This window comes from Sphaerodactylus townsendi, linkage group LG08, assembly GCF_021028975.2.
Source record: "Sphaerodactylus townsendi isolate TG3544 linkage group LG08, MPM_Stown_v2.3, whole genome shotgun sequence".
Lineage (NCBI taxonomy): Eukaryota > Metazoa > Chordata > Lepidosauria > Squamata > Sphaerodactylidae > Sphaerodactylus > Sphaerodactylus townsendi.
In genome coordinates, this window is record NC_059432.1 from 54,063,340 (window position 1) to 54,073,149 (window position 9,810).

General features: G+C 39.2%; 1 long non-coding RNA gene across 1 annotated transcript; it reads left to right on the forward strand.

Annotated features, from left to right (window-relative positions):
- Positions 1–1,164: 1,164 nt before the first annotated feature.
- On the forward strand, positions 1,165–5,450 carry LOC125437908. Its single transcript, XR_007245276.1, has 2 exons — positions 1,165–2,530; positions 2,668–5,450. It is a non-coding gene; the product is annotated as an uncharacterized LOC125437908 (long non-coding RNA).
- The last annotated feature ends 4,360 nt before the right edge of the window (positions 5,451–9,810 follow it).

Sequence of the window (9,810 nt, forward strand, 5' to 3'; positions counted from 1 at the left end):
CCTGTACTGTATCCATACATATCTCTCCCACCACCAATTGTTCACTCTTGTCCTGCCATGTTTTTGATTCCACACAAACCCTTCCTACTTGCCAATCATAAATATTTACAGTGTTCACGTATAGAGACCATAGCCCTGGAATGGCCCATGTGCTCTGTAGCAGTTTCCACTTGTGCAATAAAAACAGGTGAATTGCATTAAATGCACTTTCCTAAACAGCGAAAGCAATAATAGCTGTGAATACTAACCTAGATTGGTTGGACATAAAGGGAAGGGGGGACTTTGCATTAGAGATTTTGCTTTCTCTTTATATTCCCCTGTCCAAGTCCATTGTCTCATTGTTATAAATGTCAGTAAGGTACTTGTGTAAACAGTTTTGTGGAGTACAGAGAGCCAGGGCTCCACTGACATTGCTTTTTCCCTTAGGATGGAAGGAAGAAGCTTGTTATGTTGCTTTGTTTAAAAGAGAGTGGAAGTAGGGTGGAGTGAAGCGCTTACCGCCAGGCAGTTTTGGATTCAAGGATGAGCAGAGGCTTGGCCCCAGTGAGAACCAGCTGAAGGCCAGATGAACTTCATTTCTGAGCCACTCTTGTCAAGCAATTCTGTCAGGGATGTGGAGCATTAGTTAGAAAACAAGTTATGATTAAACCAGAATACTGCATTTCTCTCTCTGGCTCATTCCGCACATGCAGAATAATGCACTTTCAAACTGCTTTCAGTGCTCTTTAAAGCTGTGTGGAATAGCAAAATCCACTTGCAAACAGTTGTGAAAGTGCTTTGAAAACGCATTATTTTGCGTGTGCAGAAGGGGCCTCTGTGTGTAAAGTGCTGTCAAGTTGCAACCAACACTTGGGGACCCCATAGAGTTTTCAAGGCAAATGATTAAGCAGATATGGTTTACCATTGCCTTCCTCTGCAAAATATTCCTTAACTGTCTTCCATCTAAGTACCAGCTCTGCTTAGCTTCTGAAATCTGACAAGATTGGGCTATATTTATCCAATCCACATCTCCCACTGCTTTTGTACATAACATAGTAGTTAAGACTAACCATGATTAATGAATCAACTTCAGGTCCTGACCTGAGGTACCTTAGCCAACTGTGGTTAGTGTGGTGACATCGGCTCATTCCGCACACGCAAAATAATTCACTTTCAAGCTGCTTTCAAAACTGTTTTTGCCATTCCGCACAGCTTCAAAGAGCCCTGAAAGCAGCTTGAAAGTGCATTATTCTGCGTGTGCGGAATGAGCCATAGATTCAGACAATCAGTTTAATTAAACCATGGTTTCACATTATATCTGACCCAAGCTAGGGATTCAAAAGTGTTCCAATGGTAAGCCATAATAAAATACAAGCATAGACCTCATAAAGATGTTACTTCTGCAGTGGAGGTCATAATGGCATGGCCCTGTGTGATGCTGCCTAGAAATTATCATGAAGAAGCTCTATGTGAATAAGTACATGTTGCCAGTGGTGGTGGGGTGGGTGAGAAGTAACTGTATCATCATGCCTGAAAACATGGTGCTACTTTATAAAATTTAAAAGATCAGGATCAGATTGGGTCATGGTCCATATAGCAAAGGGAAATTTAAATCTGGTGCAAGTAGATTCCGCTCCACTTTTGGCATACACCTTCCAGCCTGCTATACTGGTGTTGTGAGCAGAAATGTTATGAATAGCAAATGGTATGTAGGCTGTTTGATGGAGGACATACTACAAGACAAGGCACTTCTTACTATGCTCTGCTGCTAAAAAGATGGATCAAACCACTTTCTTGTATGCACTGACAATACAGCGTAATATATCAAGTTAAGCAATGTTTGATTGGGTTTTATTCATGTGTACAGTTACAGGCCCATTCTTTTGAAAAGAAGAGGACTTCATTTTTACCTTTTAATCCAACAAAACTGCAGCTTGAATTACTGTTTTCTGTTTTTCCTCAATGACTGGTTTGGCTGCTATAGTAGAAACAATGCACCAGGATAGCACCTGAATTAAAGTAGCTTCACTGATACATGAATTATTTTCTACAGAGTATTGTGAAGTCATCTATATCTAGCAGAAATCCTTGAAGTGCCATCCAAGCTCTCTTTAGTTATGAACACACAATTCTTGCTTTATGCAGGATTTTGCTTCCTGGCAACTATGACACACTGATGTGTTGGTCTTTTAATTTTGAGGGATGGTGGAAGTGTGTAAGGTTTTACTTTTGTCCTCAATAGAACATTCATCTTTCATGTTAACACTACCAAATGGGCAACAGAATCTTTGGTATGTTCTGTTCCTCTAAAACTCTAACAGCTAATCACAGCTGTTTACCCAAAGGTAATTTGTTATGTACACACTTGGTCAGCTGCTTGTCTGATCCCATTCAAATAAACAGGCTACTCCTGGATGAGCTCTCACCTGTGGAGAACATGATTGTTTTTATTGTTATTCACCAAGAGGATTTTACCCTACATCAGGTACTACAGAATGTGTGATAGGATACAAGACAAAGTGGTAGTCTTTGTGGATTCTCTAGATCCGTGGTGGTGAACCTTTGGCACTCCAGATGTTATGGACTACAATTCCCATCAACCCCTGCCAACATGGCCATTTGTAGGGGCTGATGGGAATTGTAGTCCATAACATCTGGAGTGCCAAAGGTTCGCCACCACTGCTCTAGATAATCCAGCCAAGGGATAAGGATAATCTTACCACACAGTAAAGAGAAGTGGTAAATTCTCCCCACTACTTCAAATATGACACAGAAAACTCTTTTCCTATGTGGTTATATGTTTAAGTTATCCGTTGGGAATGGCCATCTGTACTCGCCCTTTATCAGTTAACAGGAGGCAACAGTATAATACAAGCCCTAGGCCAGGGAAGGCCATTCATGTTCTGTGGAAAGCTGTGCCTCTTTCCATTTCTAAGCATGCCTGTGTCCCACTTGCAGCTACATTAAGAAGTATAAAGAGAGTTTCAAAATTCAATACCTATTTGAATTTACTTCCTGAGTACATTCACTCTTTAAATTATAATATTGTGTTGAATTGTTTATTCAAGTTAGCCATTGTTTACTGTCCAAAGGTCATTCTGGGTTACAGTGAGCCTCCCTGACCATTGGAAAAAATGGTAACTTCTATTGAAGACAAGTACTGGATGGAAAGCAAAGGAACACATGGGCTGGCTGCCGGAGGCCTTCTTCCTGTGCATGCTGTTGCTGTAACAATCACCTGCACTGTCTTTCCATGTGATTTGGAGCCCTTGCTTCTTTCCTTCCACGGCTTTTGTGCTGCAAGCTTTGGACAATTGGAGCAACAGTAGCATACCCAGATAGCAAGCCAAGAAATCAGCCAACTATTTCCAGGCCCTCAGCCTAAAGCCAATGCTGGGTTCTTTGCCTCATACTTTTTTCTTTCAGGGATGTTTATATCTTGAAACTATTGAGGACCTTTGTCTCTCATGCTTTGAACAGACTTCCTTCAGCTAAGCAGGGAAATGGCAAATGGTGAGTCACTATTTAAAAATGTCACATATGGTGGTTCTACCATATGGGAAACTGGTTGTCATCAAGTATTATTACAACTTTCTGTTCTGTCACACCATTGTTGACGTAGCCCTGAAATTTCTGTTAGGGCTTCGTATATCTCCCTTTTCCACTATGTGTAGCCAGTTTGTTGACTTACCCCTTCATTTTCCCTCAGTTTCCTCTTGGGACAATCCAACTATAACTCCCCCTTTCACTATATGTACCCCCAGTTATCTTTTTCAGCAACAGTACTGAGGTGAATATGTAGACTTTACAGCCTTCCCTAGCAACATAAATGACTAGCTAAAGCACACTGAATAGCTATTGCAAAGAAATTTGTGGGCCTTTGGTATGGAGCAAGGCACCTAACAGTTAACCCACCCCCATGCATTGCAATTTAACCACACTCCAAATTGTCCCATCCAAGGCTACTTAGCAATAAAAACACATGTCAATTTGGTCACAGGCCTTTGAGTATCTTGTCTACTTTGACCTTGTGTGTCTGGAAACTATAGACCCTTTTCTTCATCAAAGACCCAGAAAAACTCTATGATTCTGTAGTAATTATCTACCTGACCAATTCCTGAACTGTAATTTGGGGGAAAATGCTGTTCAAAAGTGAACGACTGCAGTATCTAGAATACAGACAATCACCCATGCAGAGTCTAGTAGATGTGCTGTGTCCTTAAACACTGCCCTTATGTAATTCCCAATGTTTGAAATGAAGAGACTATAGTCACTCTTTGAGAGAGACTATTAATGGTGCTTTACTAATGGGCAGCTTTTCCTGTCCACTCTTCTCTTTCACATTTTGATCCAAACTGCATCCTAGAGTATGGATATTCTAGTTAATATTTGTTTTGAAATTTTGAGTGTGCCATTTTTTTCCTGTAAAAAATGTAAGAGTAATGGCGAGGGGGATCATAGGTGTTACTTCTCTTGGTATGAGAGATACCATAAAAAGAAATATGAATTCAGCTCCTGACTGAAATGTATCTGCTAAAGGTGCAGAATTCGTACAAAGAAACTGGAGGCCTTTCTTGAAGTATGCCTTTTTAAAAATGGTAAAATTAGCATAGTTTACCCCCAAACACTGAACAAACGCAGGAAAATAATTTTCCATTCAGGTTGTTTTTGAGAATTCCTTAATTGTACAAAATGTTTCCTGTCATGGGGAAACAGTTAAATTACTACATCTTTAAAAATGTTTGTCCATGTGTGGGATTGTAACACAGCATTATCTCAAACATTATTTTGGGATGATTCAGTCCATACCCAGTGATATCGATAGGCATTTTGGCAATTGATTTTAGTAAGCAGCAGGGTACAGTATTATCGATTGATAGCAAAACTGTTTCACCCATGTGCTTGTTTCTTCAAAAAGGAACAGGTATCATTTTGCATAATCTATTTTTTTCAAACTAATCTACAACCAGTTGAATCAAATTACACAGTCAAGGCTTGACATAAAATCCCTTGGAATTTGATAGAAAGAGTTATAAGTCAGGCTGTTTCTCAGCTGTGAAGAGCAAACAAGAGCCTTTACCAAGTGCTGTTAACTCCCATAATAGCAAGCACTTTTTATTGTTTTGATAAGTTTTTAACTGTCAAGTTTTTAATTTTATGTCTCTCCTCCCTTCTTTTGCTGACCAACCTGTTTCCAGAAATAAGATACAGTAGCCTGGTTTGGATTATTTCTATTTGTTTTTTCTCTTTGTGGTGGAACCTCTCTGATTTGGAGCCTTGGTTAAAAAATAACAAATCACCAATGATTGTCTGAACAGTTATCTCTGCTTCTCTGTAAAAGGGATTGTTGGCCAACACTGCTGTTCATCTCTACTTTCATGATGCAGATGTCACCCAACCATCTCAATGCCACTATAATCTAAATCACTGTTGTACTCATACCAAGTAAACAAATAAAGTTTTGAACTTTATTCTTACCCTACTGGGTGGATTTTTGCTTCATCTGTTTACTGGGATAATCTTCACACTTTCAAAATCTTGACATAAAACAGGCTGTATCAAGAAGCATGTTTTGTAGCTTGGGATAAAGGTCAACTTTTGAAAAAATGTTTTCACCCAAATTGAGAGGATGAATATGTTAGGACCTGACCCTGGTTTAGTTTAGAGCAGCCTCTATAGGTCAGTAATGTATTCCACTTTGATGGTAAGTTTAGCAGCAGCTTAGCCGAACTTAGTGACTTTGGTCCATGAAGCTAAGTGCTAGAGCTTCCTGCCTACAGGTTTCCTTTAGGACACTGCCCTCCAACCTCATGATTGTCTCTAAATTGCTGAATTGATCCGTTTCCTCTGTTAAAAGATACATAGCTCCTCCTACTGTTGTCTCAGGAGTGGCTCACTAGGAAGATCTTATGCCAATCTGAGTTAATAGGGATGTGCGTGCTTCATTTATTTAAAAAGATTTATATCCTGCCTTTCAAGCCCACATTCTGAGACCAGATGAATATTCCAGATAAAGACTCCAGGGACCACGGCAGAGAGTCAGGGCTCAGTCAGCCCAAGGGGACAGTGCAGAAGAAAAGTTCATCAATACTCATAGTTGTATCAAAGGTCTCTCTGTGCATTGTGTAAAATATCAGTTTTATTTGGTGCATTCTTTAACCGTAGTGTGCTGAATCCCACCATATTATTTGGTGGAGAGACATGAGGAAGAAAATGTGTAAGAAATGAAAGCATGGACTATCATTTGATGAGTGGCTCTGGCTGCCTCTTCTTCCAGAACCTTCTTAATGGGCACAGATACCATTTTTGTATGCTTGTCAACTTAACAGTATTATGAACATGAATGCCCGCTTGTGGGTGTAGTGGTGCATGGATTTTTTTTCTGCACCCACCAGAGCCTCATTTTCCTTTTAAGGACTTCTCACTCCCTATCATTTAGCCCCCTGCCAAATTTGTCACACATTTCCTGCTGGGCATGACTTTTTTCAGACGCTGTAAAAGTGTACCTCAAATGATCAGAATACTTACAATGAACAGGAAACCCTCCCCCCCCCCTTTAATTGCTGAAAAACATAAACCCTACACTTAGTTCTACCTGGAAACCTAAAATTAGAGAGAACTACTTTACAGTGGTTAATACTATATGTCCACTGTTAGAGGATGTGCATGAATTAGTCAGCACAATGATCCACAGTAGATACATGAACACATTTAATATGGAAATCCCCCTTTGCAAAATAACTACTTTTTTGGAAAAACTCTGCAAGGGCTGATAGCAAATGAGTCCAGTGAGCTATAGAACAAACTGGGAGTTGTATTATATAACATGAATATAATTTATCATCCTTGGAACAACTTCCATTCCTGTAAATAATGCCAAGTTATAATGCAAACCAGTTGGTGTGAGCAAGGCTTTTTTATTTTTATCAAATGTTAAGGAAATTAAAGCTACACAAATGCTTATAACACATAGACTGTTTTCTCAGGACAATGGGAACACCCCCAGGGAAATTTGCATTGAATCAAAGATCATTCTTCCACTTGTGGGTTCTTTGTACTTACAGGACTTGATGGGCCTCTCAGTTACGGTCCTAACTGTGCAGAAAGAAGACTTGAGGGAGGGGAATGCTGTGCAGAGAAGTCTATCAGCTGTGGATAATGTTTATTAAAAGTGCTTTCCTATTTCTGGGAAAATATCCTGATCCTCAAGAGGACACTGTTGCTCAAATTTGGACATTTGTATGCTTTGGGAGTATCCACAATTAAATACATAGCTTGGGATGAATGTCTGCCACCAATAATGCTAAACAGAGAAACTGGTTTTGGCGGTAAATTGTTTATGGGCTCTTAGGTCTCTGTTCTCCCATAGAGGTATCTACTTCTCATTGTACTATATTCAAATGGATTTGTATTAGCACTTAAGGTTGAGAGTGTCGTTCGTCACTTCAGCACAACCTGCATTCAGAGGTCATATGAAAGTTCAGTTCAGTTTAGATGTGTGCATGAACATACATTGTTTCCCTTTTTTGTGAACTCCTTTTGTTCCCTAGATCAAACACAATTGGGATACCTTGAGACTCAAATAAGAACATGAAATATAAAATTGCACTTAAAAAATAGCAAAGGGCTAGGATTATAGAACTAGAAAAAAATAAGCAAAAAAGAAACCTGTCTAAGCATGACTTTCCTTAAAGAAGAAACCTTTCTCTTCATCCCATCAAGAAGACAGTAGTTTACACAGGTAGAAAACAATGATTATACCTTACCCAGGACCTCTGGTGATGGTCAGGAAATAAATTTACAGAAATAAATAAATGGAGTAAAAGCAAGGAGATGTAGGCAATAAATGTTTCAATAGGCTACAACCCTGTATTGTCGAAGGCTTTCACAGCCCGATTCAACTGGTTGTTGTGGTTTTCTGGGCTGTGTGGCCGTGGTCTGGTAGATCTTGCTCCTAATGTTTTGCCTGCATCTGTGGCTTGCATCTTTAGAAGTGTATCACAGAGAGAAGTGTGTTATTTCTCTCTGTGATACATCTCTGAAGATGCCAGCTACACATGCAGATGAAACATTAGGAACAAGATCTACCAGACCACAGCCACACAACCTGGAAAAACCACAACCACCAGTACAATCCTGTACTTTGTAAAAGTAATACATTTTGATTTATATCAGCCTTGTGATGTTGAATACATTGCCAGTATCATTAAATGAGAGAAACAGCACTATCACAGTGTTCTAAGCTCTTCTTATCAGTCTTCAAAATTTCAAGAAGGTCCAGGAAAAAAATGAAGTGAATCTATTATAAATGTCTCAGTACCAGTCATGTTTAAAGCTCTAACCCAAAACTCAAATTTGCTACATATTTAAGGAGTCAAAAATAATGATTTTGAGACGGTCATTCCAAATGCTACTTGCCACATTATAAAAGAGCAGTTTGCTTCAAATGTTTCTCCCTAGGCAGTCTTTAATTTCTTTATTTAGTAACTGACTTTTCATCCTAAATAACTTTAAAAATAAAACTCAGAGTCTGGCTTGCTTTCCTGTTTCCCTAAAATAATTCTGAGTTTGTGACCCCTGAGCAATGACTAAGGAATGTACTATATTCCCCAGGCTAGCCTGGCAGCTGGTAAAGCAAATCTTCACAGCATCTTAAAAATATGGATAATGGTGCCGAAACTCAGATCTGATTGAAACAGTCAAGTGTCAGTGCAAATTTGCTGTTAAGTGTCTATGGCTACCCATGACCACTTCCTTTGAGAACAGAAACTAAACTGTTGTGTTTTTCTTGACCGTAAAAAGGTGGTTTCCAGAAGCAACAATGTTATTTTTTTTACCCCATCAACATGTTTGCTTATTCCATTTTGCTTGCACTTCTGTTTAAATTGAAGCAGAAAAGAAATGACGCTTCAGTGCTGTTTATAGTTTTCTGTTGTGGACTATCCTCAGGGGTGTATACATAATGCTATTTCCTCTGACTTGGATAAAGGGAGAGCCTGGGAAACAGTTTTAGAGAGTGCCTATTTCAAAGTATTCTCCTACTGAAGTTGGCTTTTACTTTCAAGCATTTAGGAAGACAGGCAAAATCCAAAGTAAGTGATTCAGGCAGCTACTGTGCCCCTTTGATGACATCAAGTCTGGGCATGTATCACTGTGAGGAAATAAACCATGGATCTGTCATTGGCAAGCATGATAATAACACCAATAATAGCTGCAGCCTTAATACAAGACTGAACAAGATGGGAATTGCAAAGCATTCTTACCTCCCATTATGCTGTGTAAACAATTAATAGGAAGCAAACCAAACCATACACAGTGATAGAGACTATGAGTATATATACATTTCTCAAGATCCAGGGTGTCCTTTACATCTGCCCTCAGATTGACAGTTGTCTTGGGATGCCAAAGCAGTTTGTTAAATTGGCAGAACATTTTTGGGGAAAATGTCATGAAAATCATATTTGAGCCTCTTATGAAATTCATATTGTTAGGTAAAAATCAAAATGGAGGTTGGAGCCCCTTCTTCATGAGGAAAGGCTGAAGAGTCTGGGATTTTTCAGTTTAGAAAAGGGATGGCTAAGGGGGGACATGACAGAAATTTATAAAATTATGCATAGGGTGGAGAGAGACGACAAAGAGATTTTCCCCTTCTTCCAAAATACTAGAACTAGGTATCCAAGAAAGTTTTCAAGAAAGAGCAAATGATTTAGGAAGGACAAAAATAAATACTACTTTACACAGCAAGTGTTTGAAATGTGGAATTCACTGCCAGAGGATATAGTGATGGCCACAGGCATAGACAGCTTTAAAAGATTAATGGAAGATAGGTCT